Source organism: Myotis davidii, unplaced genomic scaffold (genome assembly GCF_000327345.1).
Source record: "Myotis davidii unplaced genomic scaffold, ASM32734v1 scaffold98, whole genome shotgun sequence".
NCBI lineage: Eukaryota > Metazoa > Chordata > Mammalia > Chiroptera > Vespertilionidae > Myotis > Myotis davidii.
In genome coordinates this window covers 4,844,720-4,864,989 of record NW_006294654.1, presented here as the reverse complement: position 1 = coordinate 4,864,989, position 20,270 = coordinate 4,844,720, and the positions used below count along the sequence as shown (strand labels likewise).

At 43.4% G+C, this 20,270-nt stretch overlaps 1 protein-coding gene across 2 annotated transcripts in view; it reads left to right on the top strand.

The window, feature by feature from the left end:
* FRMD3 (FERM domain containing 3) overlaps positions 1-20,270 on the top strand; it is a 231,118-nt gene that overhangs the window by 25,419 nt on the left and 185,429 nt on the right. The window lies entirely within an intron of this gene.

Genomic DNA, 20,270 nt, shown 5'->3' with positions numbered 1-20,270 from the left:
ACCTGGAAACAGGGTGACACTAGCCAAACACTCCTACAAATACAAATTCTGACAAGTGGTGATGAATTCTATGTAGAAAAATAAAGTTGGGTAAGGGAGATGAGAGAGTGAAGTAGAGTAAGGATGAGGTAGTGTTTTTTTCTAGGGTGGTCTGGAAGGTCTCTCAGAGCAGAGGCCTGAAAGAAGTGCGGGAGAGAGCCATGTGGATATCTGGGAAGAGAATTTCAGGAAAAGAAAAGGTTCGAAGGTCTTGATGCAGAAAGGAGTGTGGTGTGTTTGGAGTGAGTGAGGGGGCGGGCTGGGAGAGAAGCCCAGAGAGTTGGTGGTGGGCCAACCCTGAGGGTCACACAGGTCACCAGAAGCACTTTGAAAGCCATTGGCAGGCTTTGGTAGAGGTTGACTTGGTCATATGTATCTTTAAAAAAATATATTTTTTTGTTGATTTCAAGAGAGGAAGGGAGAGGGAGAGAGAGATAGAAACCTCAATGATGAGAGAGAATCATCGATTGGCTGCCTCCTGTACGTCCCCTACTGGGGATCGAGCCCACAACCCAGGCATGTGCCCCTGACCAGGAATTGAACTGTGACTTCCTGATTCATAGGTTCATGCTCAACTACTGAGCTATGCTGGCTGGGCCATATGTGTGTTTTAAGAGGATCACTCAGTTGTGTTGAGAAGTCCCTATGGAGACAGGAGCAAAAGTAGGGAGATTGTTAGGAGGTAGTGCAGGGCTCCAGGTGAGAGGTGTGCCCTTGGGTGGTGAGAATCTTTAGAATGCCCAAGGCTGCCAGAATGTCGAGTGGTCCTGAATGTGCTGTTCTACTTGTGTGTAAGTTTCAAGCTCAGGAGAGAAATGCCAGCCTGGCCTTGGAGAGGGAGCTGGCAAGGGCTTCCCTGCCCTAGCACCTGCCCCTCTTTCTTTCTGAGGACCCTCACCACAGAGCATCACAGGGCACAAAGCCAAGCCAAGCCATGTAGCACCTGAATGTCATCAGCACTTAGTGCACATCTGAAATTGCAGCGGGAGCCTGAGTGCATCCTCCCCTTCCTTCACCCGCACCCATCTCACCAGCTGCAAGGCAGCCCCTCCTCTGGGTAGCAGGGGAGTCTCACAGGCATTAACCACACTTGGCCTCCATAAGCCATAGTTCCCCTTCCCCTTCTTGTTGGAATAAATTGGGCTTTCTCTTTCTTTCTTTTTATAAATTGAGGTATAATTTACATATAACATTGTGTTATATTTAAGGTGTACAGTGTGTTGATTGATACATCAGTATATTGCAATATGATTACTACCATAGCATTAGCTAACATCTCTGTTACATCATTTATTTTCTATGGTGAGAACATTAAAGATCTACTCTCCTAGCAGTTGAAATCTGTAATACAGTGCTGTTGACTATAGTCACTATGCTGTGCATTAGACTTCCAGAACTTACTCATCTTCTGGTTGCCAGTTTGTACCCTTTAACACCATCTCCCCATGTTCCCTACCCCCCAGCCCCTGGTAACCACACTCTACTCTCTGATTCTATGAGTTCAGCTTTTTTTTTTTTTTTTATCAGATTTCACATATAAGTGAGATCATATAGTTTGTCTTCCTCTGTCTGATTTATTTCTCTTAGCATAATGCCCTCAATGTCTACCCATGTGTCACAAATGCAAGATTTTCTTCAATATATCAAAAGCATAATATGCAAATCGACCAAATGGCTGAACAGCAGAATGACCTTCCAGACAGCTGTCCGGACAACCTTCCGGATGAAGCTGGGACTGCGAGGGCTGAGGTGAGGCAGCCAGGGCTGCAAAGGCCTACTCTTGCATGCATTTCGTGCATCAGGCCTCTAATATATATATATTACATCTTCTTTATTCACGCATCTGTTGATGTATTATGCAAATCGACCAAATGGCTGAACAGCAGAATGACCTTCCAGACAGCTGTCCGGACAACCTTCCGGATGAAGCTGGGACTGCGAGGGCTGAGGTGAGGCAGCCAGGGCTGCAAAGGCCTACTCTTGCATGCATTTCGTGCATCAGGCCTCTAATATATATATATTACATCTTCTTTATTCACGCATCTGTTGATGTATACTAGGTTTTTTCCATGTATTGGCTATTATGAATAATGCTGCAATAAACATGGGGACTCAGATATCTTTTAATATCCTGTTTTTATTTCCTTTGGATGTATATACCCACTATTGGGGTTGCTGGATCATATGGATGTTGTATTTTTAATTTTTTTAAAGAACCTGCATATTGTTTTTCATAGTGGCTGCACCCATTTACATTCCTACAAACAGTGCACAGGGTTCCTTTTTTCTCCACATCCTTGTAACCCTTAGCTTCTTGATGATAGCCATTTGAACAGACGTGAGGTGGAGGTGGGCCCTTTGTGGCCATTATTTCAACTAAATCAACTGGGGCACTGTTTTCCTCAGACTTCTCTGGTTCACTTAGCTGATGGAGGTGTGGCCCTTGAGTGGTGGCCAGTCCAAACCTACACCTGGTTCACAGTGCTTCATCTTTACCATTTGGATTTTGTATCTGTTTATCTATTTTTGAGTAACAAATGAACTCACACTGAGTGCCTTAAACAACACCCATTTATTAGCTTCATAGGCCAGATGCCTGGGGCTCAGTTGGGTTCTATAGTTAGGGAAGCACAAAGCTGCAATCAAGGTGTTGGCTGGGCTCGAGTTTTGGGGGAAAAATCTGTTTACAGGGTCATTCAGGTTGGTGGTTGAGTCCAGCTATTTGGGGTTGTAGAAAGGAAGTCCCATGTTCATGGCTATTGGCTGGGAGCTGCTCTTAGTGTCTAGAGGTAATCCACAGTCCCTGTGGCCCTCTCCATCTAAGTCAGCCACTGTGCATCGAATCCTTCTTACTCTTTGGCTCTCTCACTTCTCTTCTGCCACCAGCTGGAGAAAGCACTCTCCTTTGTAAAAAAGAAATATTTTATTGACTTCAGAGAGGAAGGGAGAGGGAAAAAGAGATAGAAACATCAATGATGAGAGATAATCATTGATCAGCAGCCCCCTGCATGCCCACCACTGGAGATAGAGTCCATAACGTAGGCATGTGCCCTGACTGGGAATTGAATGGTGACCTCCTGGTTCCTAGGTTGATGCTCAACCACTGAGCTACACTGGTTGGACTCCTTTTAAGCTCTCATATGATTATGTTTGGCCCACCTGGATAATCCAAGATAATCTCCCTGTTTGAGGGTCGATTTGTCATATAGTATAGCAGAAGCATGGAGCACTCTCTCATAATCCTATCTAATAAAAGAGTAATATGCAAATTAACCATCACTCTGTGACAAAAGATGGTGGTGCCCATAGCGGCTGGGGCAGAGAACAAGTGGGAGCGGGCCTAAGCTGTCAGGGCATTCCCTGATGGCTCCTGGATTGGAGAGGGTGCAGGTCAGGCTGAGGGACCCTCCCACCCCCCGTGCATGAATTTTGTGTACCGGGCCTCTTGTAGTCATAGGTTCTGGGGACTAGGGTAGGATATCACCAGGGGCCATTCTGCTACCCTGACAAATTCACTTCAAATATCAGTAGTATTTGCAGATCTGTCTTTTTCTTGTGACTGGTGGACCTTAGCAATTACTACAGTGTGTTTTTATTTCCAGAACCTGAGTTCCTCTTTTATTAGAGAGACATTTGGCATTTTGAAGACAGTTGGTGTCCCAGAACCCAGCCTAGCAATCAGAAATTAATGTTTAGTGTTTCTGTTTGACTCTGAATGGCCAGGAACCAAAGAAATTATGGCTTATTATGTCATTATATGGTCATTAAAGCTTCTCATTAAAGCTAAAATTATGAGGACTGAGATGTTCAAGGCACTTTTGGGGTTTGATTTGGAGTCTCCTAAATCATAAATTGGGAAGTAACTTCTAATGTCCCAGTGCTTCTGTTTTTAGCTGTCACAGCCAATTTCCTGGTCATGTACCGATGGGTCTTGCCCCCTCTGCTTGAACCTCCTGTGATGGGGAGCTCATTGCCTTGTAGTGCAGTCTGTTCCACTCTTGTACAGGTCTGTTTATTAAAATATTATTTCTTTTATTGGACCATATTGTCTTCTTTCTGATTTCACCCTTTGTACTCATTTATGGCCGATAGTCACACCAAATGCCTCTTTTCTCTTATAAAGTATGGTTATTCAGATGTTTCGAGGCAGATCTTCTCCAACTCAGCAACCTGGCACGCTACCTTAACTTCTGGTGCTGGGATGCCTTTAGCATGTAGACTCCATCAAAGGTGGGAACCTTCTCTGTTGTACTCACCACCACATCCCCAGATCCTAGCACAGTGGTTGGCAAATTGCGGCTCTATAGTTTAAGTTTAAAAAATTTGGCTCTCAAAAGAAATTTCAATCATTGTACTGTTGATATTTGGCTCTGTTGACTAATGAGTTTGCCGACCACTGTCCTAGCACATTGCCTCAATATTTATTGACTGGGATGCAATCTTTGGATCGGAAGTCGACATGGCCCATCTTAGGTGTTTACAGGTGTGAAAATGAATAGAGGAAATCTCATTCAAAATGGAGTCAGGGAGCCAGGAAGGGAGAGCCCCATACCCGGACCATTCCTTGCAGATGGCACAGTCCTGCAGGGCCAGCAACAGCAGCTGCCCTCACCTGCAGCCAATGAGAAGCTGCCACCACGCCTATCTCCCATTTTCCACCAATGAACTTTTGTTCAAAACAACCCCTCCCAACGTCTCCTTCCCTCTATAAAAGAAGGGCTGTTCTCCTTTGTTCTTAGGACTTGTCTGTGGTTCACTGCAGCTTGCTTGTCCTGAGCAAACCTGACTTTGCTGGCAGAAACACTTACCTTTTCCTTCTGGAAAGCTTGACACATATTCTCCCCAAATGACATTACCCAGTTGTGTGAGCCATCCCCCAGGTTCCTACCTAGAAACAGTTCGTGTTCTCCACGTTAATCCTTTCAGAACAAGGCACACAAATAGATAAATAAAACAAGTTAATGATTCAGGCACTCAGAGAGGATGGGTCCCAAAGTAACAAATTTTGGTGCTCGATGGAAATTGTAGCTCATTTAGCATTGGAGCGGGAAGGAGGAGGTAAATTCATTACAGAGAAAAAGGATGATGTTAAACTTGGAATTGGTTTTCCTTCTCTTTACTCCAGTGCAGGGAGTCACTTAATCAGATGCATCCCTCCAGGTAGGTACCTGCTGCAGGGATGGAAAGGAAGCCTCAGTAACAATGAGAAGGGATTCCTCCCAAGAGCAAATAGGAGATGTGGCTGCCTTGCTGCCCGTTACATAGCAATCACCTTATTACCTGGAGGCAGCAAATATGGATTTTCATGGCGGGTATGCACCGCAATATTCTAACATTACTGCTTGGTTCCAAACGCGTAGTTTTGTATAATGTAATTGCTGGCACATGTGTGTCATTTTCCTGTAGAAAAAAACGTAGGTAATTACATCTGTAAGAAATTGCCACTTGCTTGGTAGCTCAGCTGTAGAACCCGAATGCGTTGCGGCACTCCCATGGAAAGAACATTCCACATTTATAAAAATTTCAGGATGTAGTTCTGCTCTCTGTAAAATTAACGTGGTAGCTTCTATGTAAAGCAAGGGGTCTTGCCTCACCTTCACCACATTTATCTTTCCTCCTTTCAGCAGATATTTGCTGATTCCCGTGATATGGAAAGAAGTGCAGCTTTTAAGCCAAATTTCCAAAGGAAAATCTCTAGTTGTATGATATCAGAGCTACAGAAAAGCAATGACAGGAAAACAATTGTTTATTGCCTTTTAATATTGCTTGATAAACATCGGAATCAACTAGATTAATTTGTTTTTGACAGTTTTGATCTGGATATAACCTATTTCACACACACTTTGCAAGTTAATTTAGAAAATAGACCCAATCATTCTAGGGAGGGAATTGCTGTTGTTTAATTCTTTCTTTCTTTGTTATTGCTCCCAATAGTGTGCCTAATAATGAACTGACATGATTATAAAGCATTAAACTGTAAGTTATAAAGTGCCGGAGAGAAGCTAACCCATATTCCACATTCTCCACACGTCTCCTCTCCTCCACATTTATATTTTGCTGTCTCTAGGCATTTGCATCTTGTTAGAGTCCAAAGATATATTAATTCTGCAACCTTTTTAGCCGATTGCATTGACTAATTAATTGACTCAGTCGTCCAGCAAACATGCACTAGGCCTCCTGTGTTCAGATCACAGCAGTAGAACTGGAGAGAAGAAAAGGCTCTATGAGACAGAGGAGGCTTACCTTTTTAAAAAGAACAATTTTTTTAAGTTAACATATGCATCACTTCACATAATTACCTTTTCTTCTTTTTTTTTTTTTGCTGAGAACATTTAAGATCAACTCTCAACAACTTTCAAGTATATGATATAGTATGTTTAACTGTAGTCACCATGCTGTATATCAAATCTCCAGAACTTATCCTGTATAATAAAAACCTAATTTTCCGGTCGCCCAGTTGTCCATTCAACCAATCAAAGCGTAATATGCTAATGCTATGCTAAGGCCTCTCAACTGCTTGCTGTGACGTGCACTGACCACCAGGGGGCAGATGCTCTGAATGGTAGGTTACCTTGCTGCTGGGGTCTGGCTGACTGGGACTGAGTGAGATGGGCTGGACAAGCCCTGGAGCCTTCCTGCAGTTCCTCCCTGGATGGACAACCTCCCACATCCCTCCCTGGCTCCAATTGTGCACCAGTAGGGTCCCTTGGCCTGTTCTGTGCCCTCTCACAATCTGGGACCCCTTGGGGAATGTCAGAGAGCTGGTTTAGGTCTGATCCCACTCAACGCAGCAGCTGCCCCCTGGTGGTCAGTATGCTCCCACAGGGGGAGTGCCACTCAGCCAGAAGCTGGGCTCATGACTGATGAGCACAGTGGCAATGGCAGGAGCCTCTCCCGCCTCCGTGGTAGTGTTAAGAATGTCTGACTGATGGCTTAGGGGAATGGGCCTAAGCCATCAGTCAGACATCCCCTGAGGGCTCCCAGACTGCGAGAGGGTGCAGGCCAGGCTGAGGGAACCTCCCCCCTCCAGTGTGTGAATTTTGTGCACCAGGCCTCTAGTTCATCTTATAATTGGAAGTTTGTACCCTTTGATCAATATCTCTTTATTCCCTCACCCCAAGACTTTGGCAACTACCAATCTACTCTCTGTTTCTATGAGTTTGACTTTTTTGGGGGGGACTATACATATATAAACCAGGAGCCCTGTGCATGAATTCATGCACCTTGAAAGGAACTGTGGGCCAGGAGGCTATGGTAGGCACAGAGGTGGGTCTTGGCCCATCCTCCACACCCCTACCCGGCCCCTCTCACCATGGCCCCAGGTTCCCTGTCTGCCGGAAGCCCTGCTCCTGCTGCCACAGCCCCCACATGCTGATGGCACCGGCCCCGCTCACACCCACTGCTGGTGTGGAGTAATTGGGGCTGGCACTAGCAGCAGGTAAGAACGGGGCTGGTGCCATCAGTGGGTGCGAGTGGCAGCTGCTTCCCCGATCGCCCCTCAGGAGCAGGGGGAGGTGGAGAAGCCCTCAGGGGTGATCAGGGCAGGCAGCCACCACTTGCACCCATTGATGGTGCTGAGTGATCGGGACTGGCGCTGGGCACCAGCAGTGGGTGCAGGTGGCGGCTCTAGTGCTGGCTGCAGGTGTGAGTGGGGCCAGCACTGGCAGTGGATCTGAGTGGTGGCTCTGATGCCAGCAGCAGGTGCAAGTGCCAGGCAGGACCGCAGTGCATGGGAGCAAAAATTTTCAGTAACCACCAGAGGCTTGCTCCAGTGACAGCAACGAGCGCCTTGCCTTGGTCTGTCACCCCTGTTTACCTGCTCCACCATCCTGCCACAGTCAATGTCCACCAAGTTCTGCACATGCCTCCTGGTGGTCAGGGCATGTCATAGTGTCTGGTTATTCAGTTGTTTGGTTGTTCCAGTTGTTTCACCGTTCAGTCTATTTGCATATTAAACAACCAAACGACCCGTCACCAGGAGGTGCACTGATGGGCATGGCGGGTCTCGCAGTGCAGCGGGTTTCTGGGTCTTGCACGATTTCACATGCTGGGCCTCTAGTATATATATATTTAATAGTTGCCCATTGTTGGACACTTAGGGTACTTGCATGACTGGGCTATTATGAATAATGCTGCAATGAACATGGGGGTGCAGAAATAGTGAGATAGTGATTTCATTCAGAGGTCTTACTTTTAATGAGTCAATAGGCTAAAGTTTTCAAAATATGGTCACACCCCATATTGACTCTGTGTGTGTGTGTGTACGTGTACCTGAAAGTGCATGCATTGTACACATGCTGACAGCTCTTGAAATGCTAGGAAGTAGAAATTCAGGATTATTTCAATAAAAGAAATATACTTAATTTTTTAAAGTAGTTTTATGTATATAGAAAAATTGTTCAGAGAGTACAGTTCCCAGACCCCCCTTCATTTGCACTGCCCCTTATATTAACATTTTGCAATTGATTGTCACAATTGATGGACCAATACTGATACATTATTACCTACATTTATAGTTTATATTAGGGTTCACTCTGTGTGATATGGTTTTATGGATTTTGACAAATGTACAATGTTACATAGCCACCATTACAGTATCATACAGAATAGTTTCATGGCCCTAAAAATTCCATTTTCTATCTATTCATCTTTCCTTTCCTCTCCCAAACCTTTTGCAACCACTGATCTTTTTACAGCTGTTTCTGTAGTTTTACCTTTTCCAGGTTGTTGTATAGAAAGATTAAAACATTCTGTAGCCTTTTTAAACTGGTTTATTTCACTTAGCAATATACATTTAAGATTCCTACATGTTTTTTTGTATGTGGCTTGATAACCCCCCCCCCCTCTCTCTCTCTCTCTCGAAACATTTTGTTGATTATTTTTTAATTTAACATTTTATTGAGGTATAACTGATTTGTAGCATTTTATTAGTTTTATTTGTACAACATAATGATTCAATATTTGTATACATTGTGAAATGCTCATGACAATTAGTGTAGTTAACTGCCCCCCCCCCCCAGCGTAGTTCACAGTTCCTGTTTTAAGGAACTGGCCCTGTTGGGGTTTTCATCCTATTGTCAGTGCAGTGAGTTTGCTGCTGATTTGTCCTATGGGGAAAGGCATCTTGCTGCTTGTGTCTCCTGGTGTCCCTGTGGACAGTAACTAATGTGAGATTTTGTTTACATAGACAATCCCACGGCATTTTTCTGTGCTGAGTTGGCTTTGGTGTCCGGACAGAGGTCAGTGTCAGTAACACTCGTGACCATCAACCTCACCAGCTCTGTCTGTTTTAGGAAGATTTTTTTGCATCTCGGTGATAAAAACCAGAGACGCAGAAAATCTACAAGGATATTGCCGCTTGAAGTTACCGCACATGCTTCACATGCTACGCCCTGTCTCAACACGCTGCTCGATGCAGATACAACATAATTCATAGCAACACCAGGAACAGCCATGCGGCTTGAGAAGGAGCGGACTCACAAAGAGGTTAAAACGTACCCCAGATGGGCAAGCCTCCTGCGGCTGCCTGTCCCTTCCCATTTCTCTCCCCGCTCCGGCACCACCTGCCCTCTTCCAGATGCCTGCGAACTCACTTTGAGGAGAACTTCTCCAGGCAGCTATATCCAGTTAAGGGGAGGGGAGCTCAGAATACCACTTCCTGGCGGAGTGTAATGCAATCGCTTTCCCCCAGGGGTGGGGTCAGGAGGCCGCCGAGGTGGTTTTCTTGGCCCACCTTCCTTTTTCCATCGTGTTGGCCCCACATGGATTTGCGTAGAAGGACAAGGGTCGACTCAAACTTCTGGAGTTGCTGATATGGCAGAATCTTCCAGATAAATGACCCCTGACGCTTATCAGACGGGAGGGCAGTTGGCGGTGCCTTCTGCAGTGAGCAGTGTCCCTCCTGAGATGGACGCGGGGTGGGGAGCGTCCCCGGGTGCTGTCTCCCAGGGCGCCATCGCTCAGGCAGGGCTGAGTGCCTGCTGGTCAGGACTCCTCAGCACACCTGTCCCCCAGACCCCTGACTGAGAACATTAAGAGTCAGGAAACCCACAAGCTCCATCTTCATATTGTCTCCAATTACATCTATGGTTTTGTTCCTGATCAGGGCTCCATTTGTTACTGCAACCCTCTCCTCTCATCCCGGTGGAACAATGCACGCATTACCAAGTTTCCCTTGGTCTCCGATTCCTGTACTCATATGCTGTAATCCAGGTGGCCAAGAGGATGCACACTGGCTGCAGTTGGATTTCCTGAAATATTCTAGGTATTCTGCTAAAAAGGGGTTTCATGGGAGAATCATGTTTAAATAAACCTCCCCCCTCCTTTTTTTTTTCAAATGGCAGGACTTTACAGAGCTTTCATTATACTGCTTATTGTAATTCTCCAAGAGTGAAATATGTGTGGTGATTATCAAAGTCATTTGACGTGAAAAAAAGAAGCATCTCATGAAATGATGGGCTTAGGACACACTTTGGGATCTGTGGGGATGTATTGTTGGACTTTGTACTCATGGTTCACTTTGTTATGCTTGCTTTCTAAGTGCTGCTACTGGCACCCACAAGGAACTGTGAGACAAGGAGAGGAGAGGAGAGGGGAGGGGAGGGGAGTCGAGGGGAGGGGAGAGGAGGAGAACCGAATTACAAACTGGTTAATCAGACTATTAGTCTGCACATTATAGAAAGTTCATTAAAGGCATCTTGTTTTTACAAGAAGAATTTTGTTTTTTTAGTATCCATGACTTCTACATTCTCCAGATCTCTTTTGTGCCAAATAGATTAGCATTTAATTCCATTAGAGGATGTAGCACTGCAAATGGCAGTTAGAAAAAGGCCTGTTTGTTTTTCCATTACAGCCTTTCCTGCGTGTCCGTCTCTGGACGGCCTCTCCTGCTAATGGTCTAGGGCTTCTGACAGATTGGCTGTGGCTTCTGCTGGGATGAGCAGAGCACAGGAACTTCCTGTACTGACTGTGGGGAAAGCACCCTAGCAGATAAAAAGCAGATAAAAAGGTGGGAAATAAAAAGGGCGGGCATTTAGTGAAATTTAGAGTTTGGGGAATTGAAGAATTAGGGCAGGAAACATAAATCACATTTATTAGGATTGCAACCGAGTTTGGCTGCCTTCTTGTTTTTGAAATCTCAGTGACCTGGTCAGCTGGCGTTGGGGGTGGGGTCTGACCTGGGAGGCTGAAGGTGTGGACATGAGCCTCCTTGTTTCTATGTGTTTATTGTACTTGGTTGTTTCTTTTACTGAGATTTCTATTAGCTTTAATGAGTTATCTTTTAATAGCACTTATTAAAAAATTTTAAGAGCATTATTATTTTATTTATGTTTTAGCATTATTATTTCAAATAGCAGCTATTAAAAATCATTTTTCTACAACTATCTGAAGGTGAATTGAAAAGAATAATGGAAAAAGTGGTGAGTTCAGTGTGGTTGTATATAAAGACCAATGACACAGTGTCTGACAAAGGGAAATGGCACCTTCGATCATGTGGCCAGCCAGACTGTTGAGGTGGTTCATGATGAGCTTATGTTATTTTTCTAAATGCCCATCTCTCAGATGCTCCTAAAATATGGCACCAATGCCCCATAGTACAGCAGATGGAGTACTTTCCCCCTCCCATCTCTGCTTGCCAACATGGGGCCTGCAGGCTGCTGCCGTGGGTCACAGCCCGGCTACTTGAGAGGACGGCTGAGATGGCCAGAGACCTGAGCAGTTTTCTCCTGTCATTGAAAACATACCCATCCTTGTCCAAGGGGCTGCACTCTGGCTGAGGGGGAAGGAGGACATTCTGATGGTTTGACAATATATTCCATCTCTTGCAGCCTACTTAACTTCTTTTCCCCATTTTTCTTGTAGTGTTCTCATGATGCAACCTACACAATGTCTAAAGTCATTTTCTGTTCACGTTCTTTAGTGAATTAGTCACATGTTCAGTGGCCATGACGTGGACGGTTCAGTATTGTTTAGAGAGTGGGAAGGAGATTTGTTGAATGAGGCAACAAAATAAAACAAAACAAAACACTTTGCCACCTCGAGGATAGACTTCTGTGATTAGCCAGAGAGGCCTTCATGGAGAAAGTGGGTTTTGAGTGTGAATTGATGTGAGGAGAATTGTTCAAATATCAGGAAAGCAAAAGTACTGCGTCTGAATTTTTAAAAATCAGGAGTCCCCTTTTTTAAATTGTAGAATACTGCTTATGGCTTCATTGATCATTTATCTTCTTTTGTAATCCCATGTGTCCTGATAGTTTTAAGCAATTAAGTATTTCCTTTCACTGTTGACCAGTTTCCACTTAGTGTTCAATGGCACCCGTGACTAAATTTGCCTGTGGAGATGGCTAAGTCAGGGGAGCGGTGTGACATTAGTGTGAGCTCAGGACCAAATGCAGAGTGAGGTGTTCTCAAGGGTCTCCAAACAAAATACTTCTGTACCTTTCCTTCCTTTTGTGCCTTAGAGTGTGTGTTCTGCAGATGAACTGAAGGGAGCATATAGCATATCACTGAGATGTTTGTGCCTCTTTGATGCCGATTGTTTAGTTGTGTGTAAGCTATGTAACTGTAGAGAAACCTCAGTAGTTAAGTGTACTTTTTTCAAAAGGAGGCAAAACAGTATATATTTGATACAGCCAAATGTCATCCTAGTGACCCTAATAGAAGACATTGTCAGAGTTAATAGCTTGGAGTCTATTTATATTCTGGCTGGTAAATAAAATATTGGTGACAATGAGCCTCTGTTGTTCTTGATTGGAACTTGAATACACATTTATTTTGACCGAGTCTTATTTTGCTGTGATGGGTGGTTAACTCATTTTAAGCTTCTGGTGAAGATGTTTTGGTGAAATTTTTATCATTTGTGGGGCGTTGGATCCTTGAGTCTACCCTTTTCCCCAAAACTCCAACCAATTCATGTCCCAAAGTCCCTCTTGATGTGTACCAGCCCTGGGAATTCTCTTCACATCCTCACTAAAGTGCTTAATTGTTCTCCCCTCTGTTCATATTTTCATTGTTGTGCCTTCCACAGAGTAATAGTTGGTTAATCTCTCTCTCCCACTCGACTGATCAAGGGCTCTCTTAGGACATCTGCATTCCCTAGTCTGCAACCAGGGCTGCCACAGAGGGAGAGCTCAGTAAATATTAAAAATTGCATTAAATGTGTTTGCCGAGAGCCTAGCCACCACTGTGGTGTTTGAAGTTTACCAACCCCTGCGGCATCCTGGAGGTCTGTTATTCCATCCCACCTATGTCTTCAGAAGTCTTTGAACAGATTTCTAAGATGAGGAAAATGCTTCATATTAAATTCAATTTCCTGCAGGCAGAGAGAATATTACAGATCAAGTTTAGCTCTCTTGTATTCCACTGAGATAGGCTTTGGGGGCGGGGAGGGGAGGTATGTGGTGAAGTGTTGGTTTTTAGGGACAAGAGAAAAATGAGAAGTGCTTTTTAACAAAACCAGCTTGACTTTGGAAGGCGTCTTTTCAGTGGACGTTTATAATCCATGGCTAATGGTATAGTTCCCACAGGGTTGTGACCATGGCATAAATTTTGCTTCCTGTTGATGATAACTTGGGTGACACCATTAATATTATCTTCTTTGCTCTGCTGCAAACAAACAGTATGTCAAATGAGAAAAATGGCAGAGGTTAGAGAGGAAATAATGCTATTTGCCATGCAAGCAGTGTTGCAAGGATCCCTGCTAGCCAAATGCTTAGACAAAACATGTTTAGAGTGGCTCTTGGGAGAATATTTATAATCAGTCTATGGCATCATGATGTCATTGTTAATGAAAGAGTTTACTGCAGTTTTTTGTGTTTTAAAACTCAGGCATAGAGCTGAATATTTAGTCCCTAGAGGCCTAGTGCAAAAATTTGTGCATGGGTGGGATCCCTCAGCCTGGCCAGCCATAGGGGCCTATCAGGCCATCTTGCCTAGTCCTGATCAGGGCTGATCAGTCCGGCTGGCAGGGGGCAGGGACTGCGGGAGGTTGGCTGGTTGGCCGGGGAGGAACTGTGGGAGATTGGCCGGCCGCCGGAGGTTGGCTGCAGGAGCGCACTGACCACGAGGGGACAGCTCCTGCATTGAGTGTCTGCCCCCTGGTGGTCAGTGCACATCATAGTGACCAGTAATTCGGTTGACCAGTCGTATCGGTTACTTAGTTTTTATATATATAGATTGCTATCAAAAGACTTGGTGTGTTGGTGGTGGTGGTGGTGGTGGTGGTGGTGTGTGTGTGTGTGTGTGTGAATTGAAACATTAATGAGTGTCCCATTAAGCAAAGACACAGAAGAAGCCCTTATTATATTACAGGTTTAATGGCTTAGACAGAGGGACCAGGTGTGCTCACCTGGAAGAATACATAAGCTGAGAAGATGGGCTGGGGAAAGATTTGATGACATGAGTGGCATATACTGGGAGTCCATATTTGGAAAAGTACTTTGTTTTCTTTGCTGCCTGCTGGCCACTGAATGTAGCCACTAAGGGGCTCAGGAGGTCCTGATGGTTAATACCTTAGGCTCTTGTAACGTGTGGAGCCTGGAAGGAAGCTTGGTGGTGGTTGATCTTGGTGAATTCTCAGCATAGTGAATAAATAGGTTTTTATAGCCCCATTGGCCTCACATTTTAAAATCGTGCCTCTGGGTGTAATTTAGCAAATATATGCATAGGATATTATTCACTGTTGATCAACATAGATATGTACTCATGCAAGGAGGTAGTAACTTTTTACTATAGAATAATACACAAATATATTAGCATATATATTATATATTACATTATATATAATACTACATATTATATACACTGTATATTATATAATATATATTAATATATTAGGATATGGTAGAAGGGCTTTTTTCCCTTTAAAAGACTTTTTTAAAAATATATATATTTTATTGATTTTTTTACAGAGAGGAAGGGAGAGGGATAGAGAGTTAGAAACATTGATGAGAGAGAAACATTGATCAGCTGCCTCCTGCACACCTCCTCTTGGGGATGTGCCTGCAACCAACGTACATGCCCTTGATCGGATTTGAACCTGGGACCTTTCAGTCCATAGGCCGATGCTCTATCCACTGAGCCAAACCAGTCAGGGCGTTTCTTTTCTTTCTTTCTTTTTTTTAAAAGACTTTTGAAGGTATTTAGGAATCATTGGCTTGTAAGAGAATTTTGTACTGTCTTGATTAAATTCACTTAATTTTTACAGATGAGCAATCTTTGTGTGTGTGTGTGTGTGTGTGTGTATCACATGGTATATTAGTGCCTGAATAGGAGTTGGAATTCAGGTCTTCTAATGTCTGGCCCAACATTCTTGATACGACTTTACACTACCTTGTTCTTTGTTTGCCCTACTCGCGTCGACCTGAGTCCCGTGTGGGGAGTGGGAATCCCCAAAGCACACTCTTAGTGATTCCAGGTAGTATTTCCCATCTGCCTCTGAAATGGGGGATCAGGTTGCATTGCACCCCAAGGGGTTTGGCAGGAAAGCCAGCTTTAGATGTGAGGTACATGTCTCTTGTTCAGAAGTTAATGACCTGAAGAACCTACATACTTCTAAGTGATTTTTGGGTGTTTTTAATAAAACACATTTGCTTAATGTAATGAAGTGCTATGCAGCAGTAAAGAACAGCATGCTGTTTACAGACCTCTTATCCCCTAAAGATAAAAAAGGAACTGGAAAATTAGTCATGTGCTTGTTAAATTATTTACGAATTACCCTGTAGTCTAAGGAGATGTATGTCAGTGTGAACGCAAACCAGCCGATTTTCCACATCAGATTACTGAAGGGCATTTTCACGTCAGGCATATAAACTATACGGTCAGGTAATTCCACACACCAGAGGCAAACAGCATAAGTCAGGTTTGTTGTCTCTGTACGCTCTGCCTCAGCTCCTCTGTGTAGAATTCTGATTTAAGCTCATCTGTCTGGTTTTGTCTCAATGAGGATTTATTAGGGAATGCCCAGGCAGAGCTAGTCGTCAATATTTGTTTCTCGGGCCGAGTCCCTGGGGACCGAATTAGAGCAGTCCTCCAGTTCATATGGAAGCGAATTCATTTACATACGTTTATTTATAGCCACAGCGGTGGACTTTATTTTATTTTTGATTATCTAGACTGATAAGCCTGCAAGATACAGCTTTCCTCTATGTTGTTTCTTTTTACAACTGCTTTGATTTTATTAGGATGCAAATAATATTTCCCACCCCTCAATCATTTCCCTTTCAATCGTTTAAAGACTTTTGCTTATTGATATTTTATACCCCTTCAAAAATTGGTAACGTATTTGTAAAATACCCATGTCTAGATTTGACTTGTCTGTCCTTTGCCACATTTGCTCATGATTGGTGGGGAGATTTTATGACTTAGAAAAATTCCAGGATGTATGTTGTATCCTACATGGGTGAGGCATATTATTTTGAAACATGTCCAAATATGTGCCTCAGACTTCCAGGAGATCCCTTTCCATAGCTAGTGCGGAAACAGATAATGAGCACTAGATCTAAATGTAAACTCTTTAAAAATGAGACTGATAAAGGATTGTGAGGGCAAGTTTTGCCCTGATTGTTAAAAAGATTTTTTAGAGTATTCTCTTAAGGAAAGGCACTTATTTTCAAGCTCTGAAACTTTCATCAGAAATGTTCTCTTCCATCGAGGACAGAGTAAATTCTCTTGCCTACTATGTACCCTTGGAGTCAGAAGCTTTTTTTGAAACACAGTCTCCCATGGTCCATAGGGGTGTGTGCAGGCTCAGTACATGCACTTGGATGCTATAGACCCAATGAATTTTTAAATTCACATTTATCCACAGTTTACATTTGTATTGGATGAGGTATTAGTTGCAGGCATTAGAATCCCCAATAGCTAGTTTAAACACAAAAGGGTTTGTTAAGTGCTGCAGATAGCTCACAAACTCACTGGCAGGGTTGAACACAGACTCTGGGCTGAGCTCCCAGGAGTGACTTCAAAACCACACCGTGGACCAGCCCATCAAAGGCGCTGCTCTTTCTGCCATGGTCAGGGGGCTGCCTGCCATGCCAGGAAGCCCCTGCGACACTTCCTGGTCCAGAATCGTACCCTCTCCGCCATCCTCTACACTTTCACAAACACAGATTGTGGCTCTCAGCGCAGGGTGTGGCTGCAGTGTTCCAGTGTGCGTTCTTTGACTCAGATTGGTCTGCTGGTGGTGTCTGCTTTTTCCTTCCTGTGTGTGTGCACATGCCCTTTCCCCTACCTGCCGCACCTCTGGATCCTCCCTTCCGAATGGATTTCTATCATCCTTCTCTGGCAGGTAGCCAGAGACGTCTTATTTCTTCCAGGAGTCCATCCTCGGCAGTTTCTGGCTTCAGAAACTTTCCTATTCCACAATGTCCTACAGCCCTCCTTTTCTCGGTAAATAAAAATTGTATGTATTTAAGGTATATTATGTGGTATGTGTTCATTGTGAAAGTATTACTTACTAGAGGCCTGATGCACAAAATTCATGCAAGAGTAGGCCTTCCTTCCCCCGGCTCTGGCACTGGCTTCCCTCTGGCTTTGTCCAGAAGGTCGTCTGGATGTCTGGTCTAATTAGCATATTTTGCTTTTATAATTATAGATAGTCAAGCTAATTAACAGGGCCATCATCTCACATGTTAACCTTTTTTTTTTGTTGTGAGGACACGTAAGATCTACTTTCTTAGCAAATGTTAGTGTATTACCTTAGCCACCATGGTGAACATTAGGTCTCTAGAACTTATTCATCCTACATAATTGAAACTTTATACCCATTGACCAACATTTCCCCATTTCCTCTGCCCATCCTCTGCCCCTGGTAACCACCATTCTACCACCAAAACCTACTTTTGCCCCATCCCATGTATTTGTTGTCGGTGATAACTATAATCATTGAAAGTGAGATTCCCTGATTTTTCTTGGAGCATCCTCTTAGCCCTCTCAAGCATTCTAAGTAGTAAATGCTTCATGGATGCTGTTGACTACCCTGTAGACAGATTATAGTACCAAACGATGTCTTTTTAAAAAGAAAACTCTTTGTGCATTATTATTTTATGAGTTGCACATAGTTATAAAAAGCTTGACAGTTTTTGTTGACATCATCTGGTAGGGAATCCAGCAAACAAATACTCTTTGAAGTTTTCAAGCAGGTGGGGTGCTGCTGCCTAAAATACACGGGGGAGGAGCTCTGTGCAAATGGACCCCTGCCTCGTGCACAGGCCTTGTCGGCGATGGCGAGGCCAGCAGCTCTCCTGCAGACCGCAGTGCAGCGATGTGCTGTCTTCACTTTCGTCTGCTGTGTTTTGTGTCTGACTGGTGAGGCTTCCCTCTTTCGTTGTCGTTGTGAACATCCTTAAAGAAAACATTAGCGGCCTTTCCCAGTGTGTTCTGTAGGCAGGAGACTGGCTTTCTGCAAAGAGGGCTCTGTGGTCGAACACCATTGCGAAGCACAATCCCCTCTTGGTGATCACAGTGCACATTAGCATGCAAAAAGCTCACAGAGCCCTATGGAAAGAGGAAACTGGTTTCATTTTATGTAGCCTGCAAAGTTTTCCTCCTTAATTAGATTGAGGCTCCCTCTTTTTAAGATTACTTTGGAGAATCCCATAGAATTATTCTTAAATTGAATACCCTGGACTTTGGGCACACCAAAGTTTTATACGTGGGATCTGAGGGTAAATAAACAATGGTACTTAACCTTGTAATAAGTTAGTATTGGACTCCGTTGTACTGTAATTGGTTCTTCCTCCCATGTTTTTAAATGTAAATTTATATGGTCATTTATTGGTTTTCCTTTTTAAGAAAATCTTCAATTACACTAGAGAATCAGCATCATTTTTTATTTACATCTGTAAGTTCCAACAGTTAAATGGATTATAAATTTCAGACAAGAGCTCTTTCTGAAAGAATGTTAAAATAACTTATACTCCTAAAAGTATACAAGAATATACTTATTTAACACTTTTATATGACAGAAGAAATCATAAAAATCAAAAGACTAGTGACCAACTGAAAAACTACTTCCAATACATGAGACTAAACAAAGGGTTGTTATAACTTGCAATACACAAAAAGCTCTTATAAATCAATAAATATAAGAATAAAAACCATTATATAGAAATGGACACAACAGGAATGAACAGGAAATTCAAAACATAAAAACACAAATGGTCAATGTACACTTAAAAGACAATTAATCTAAGAAATGAAATCCAGGTGTCTGCTCACATTTCTTGTTTATCAGAATGACAATAATGAAAAAAAAAAAGGTAATACACAAATTGCAAGGGTGAGGGAAAACAGACATACCACTGCTTCAAACCTTTTTGAAAGCAGTCTGGCCATATATATCAAAATATAATGTGTGCAATTCAACAACAAAGGAAACCAACCAACTTAAAAATGAGCAAAGGGCCCTAGCCAGTTTAGCTGGGTGGATAGAGTGTCAGACCACAGACTGAAGGGTCCTGGGTTTGATTCTGGTCAGGGGCATGTCGGTTGCAGGCTCGATCCCTGGCCCTGGTTGGTTTTCTTTTAATGGTATTATTATTATAGTATTTGATTGGCCTGTGCATGGATAGCCTTCTAAACAATGATCATTTTTATTTATTTATTTTTGTTTTTTGTTAATCCTCACCCGAGGATATTTTTCCATTGATTTTTACAGAGAGAGGAAGTGAGGGGGTGAGACAGACAGAGAGAAATGTCAGTGTGAGAGAGACACATCGATGGGTTGTCTCCTGCATGCACCCTGACCAGGGCCAGGGCTCAAGCCTGCAACCCAGATGTGTCCTTGACCAGAATGCAACCAGGACCCTTCAGTTGAAGGGTCACCACTCTATCCTAGCAAAACAGGAGAGGGCAACAATGATCATTTTTAAAAGCTGGAAGGAGAATTTCTGTTAGGAAGAGAACTGTCCATTTTTTTTTAAATTAATACAGCTAGAAAAGCCACTCTCTCCTTTTGGTTTTTGTTCTTCCTTAAACTACCTCTAGTACACAGGATTGTGTTAGTCATAATCCCTAGTTCATAACACACTCTCGTCAATGGAATGTGTAAGGGCTCCCTCTTATTTGTTTGTTAGGCTGCTTATGATAACGTGGTAAGCATCCATACACCTGAGGCCTCAATAATAAGTGACATCTATATGTGCTCTCCCCAACCCCACCCTTCCTGCTTCTTCTGCCTGGGGTACCATTATCCTGGATTCTGAGTCCATCATTCCCTTTCTTTTCTTTTT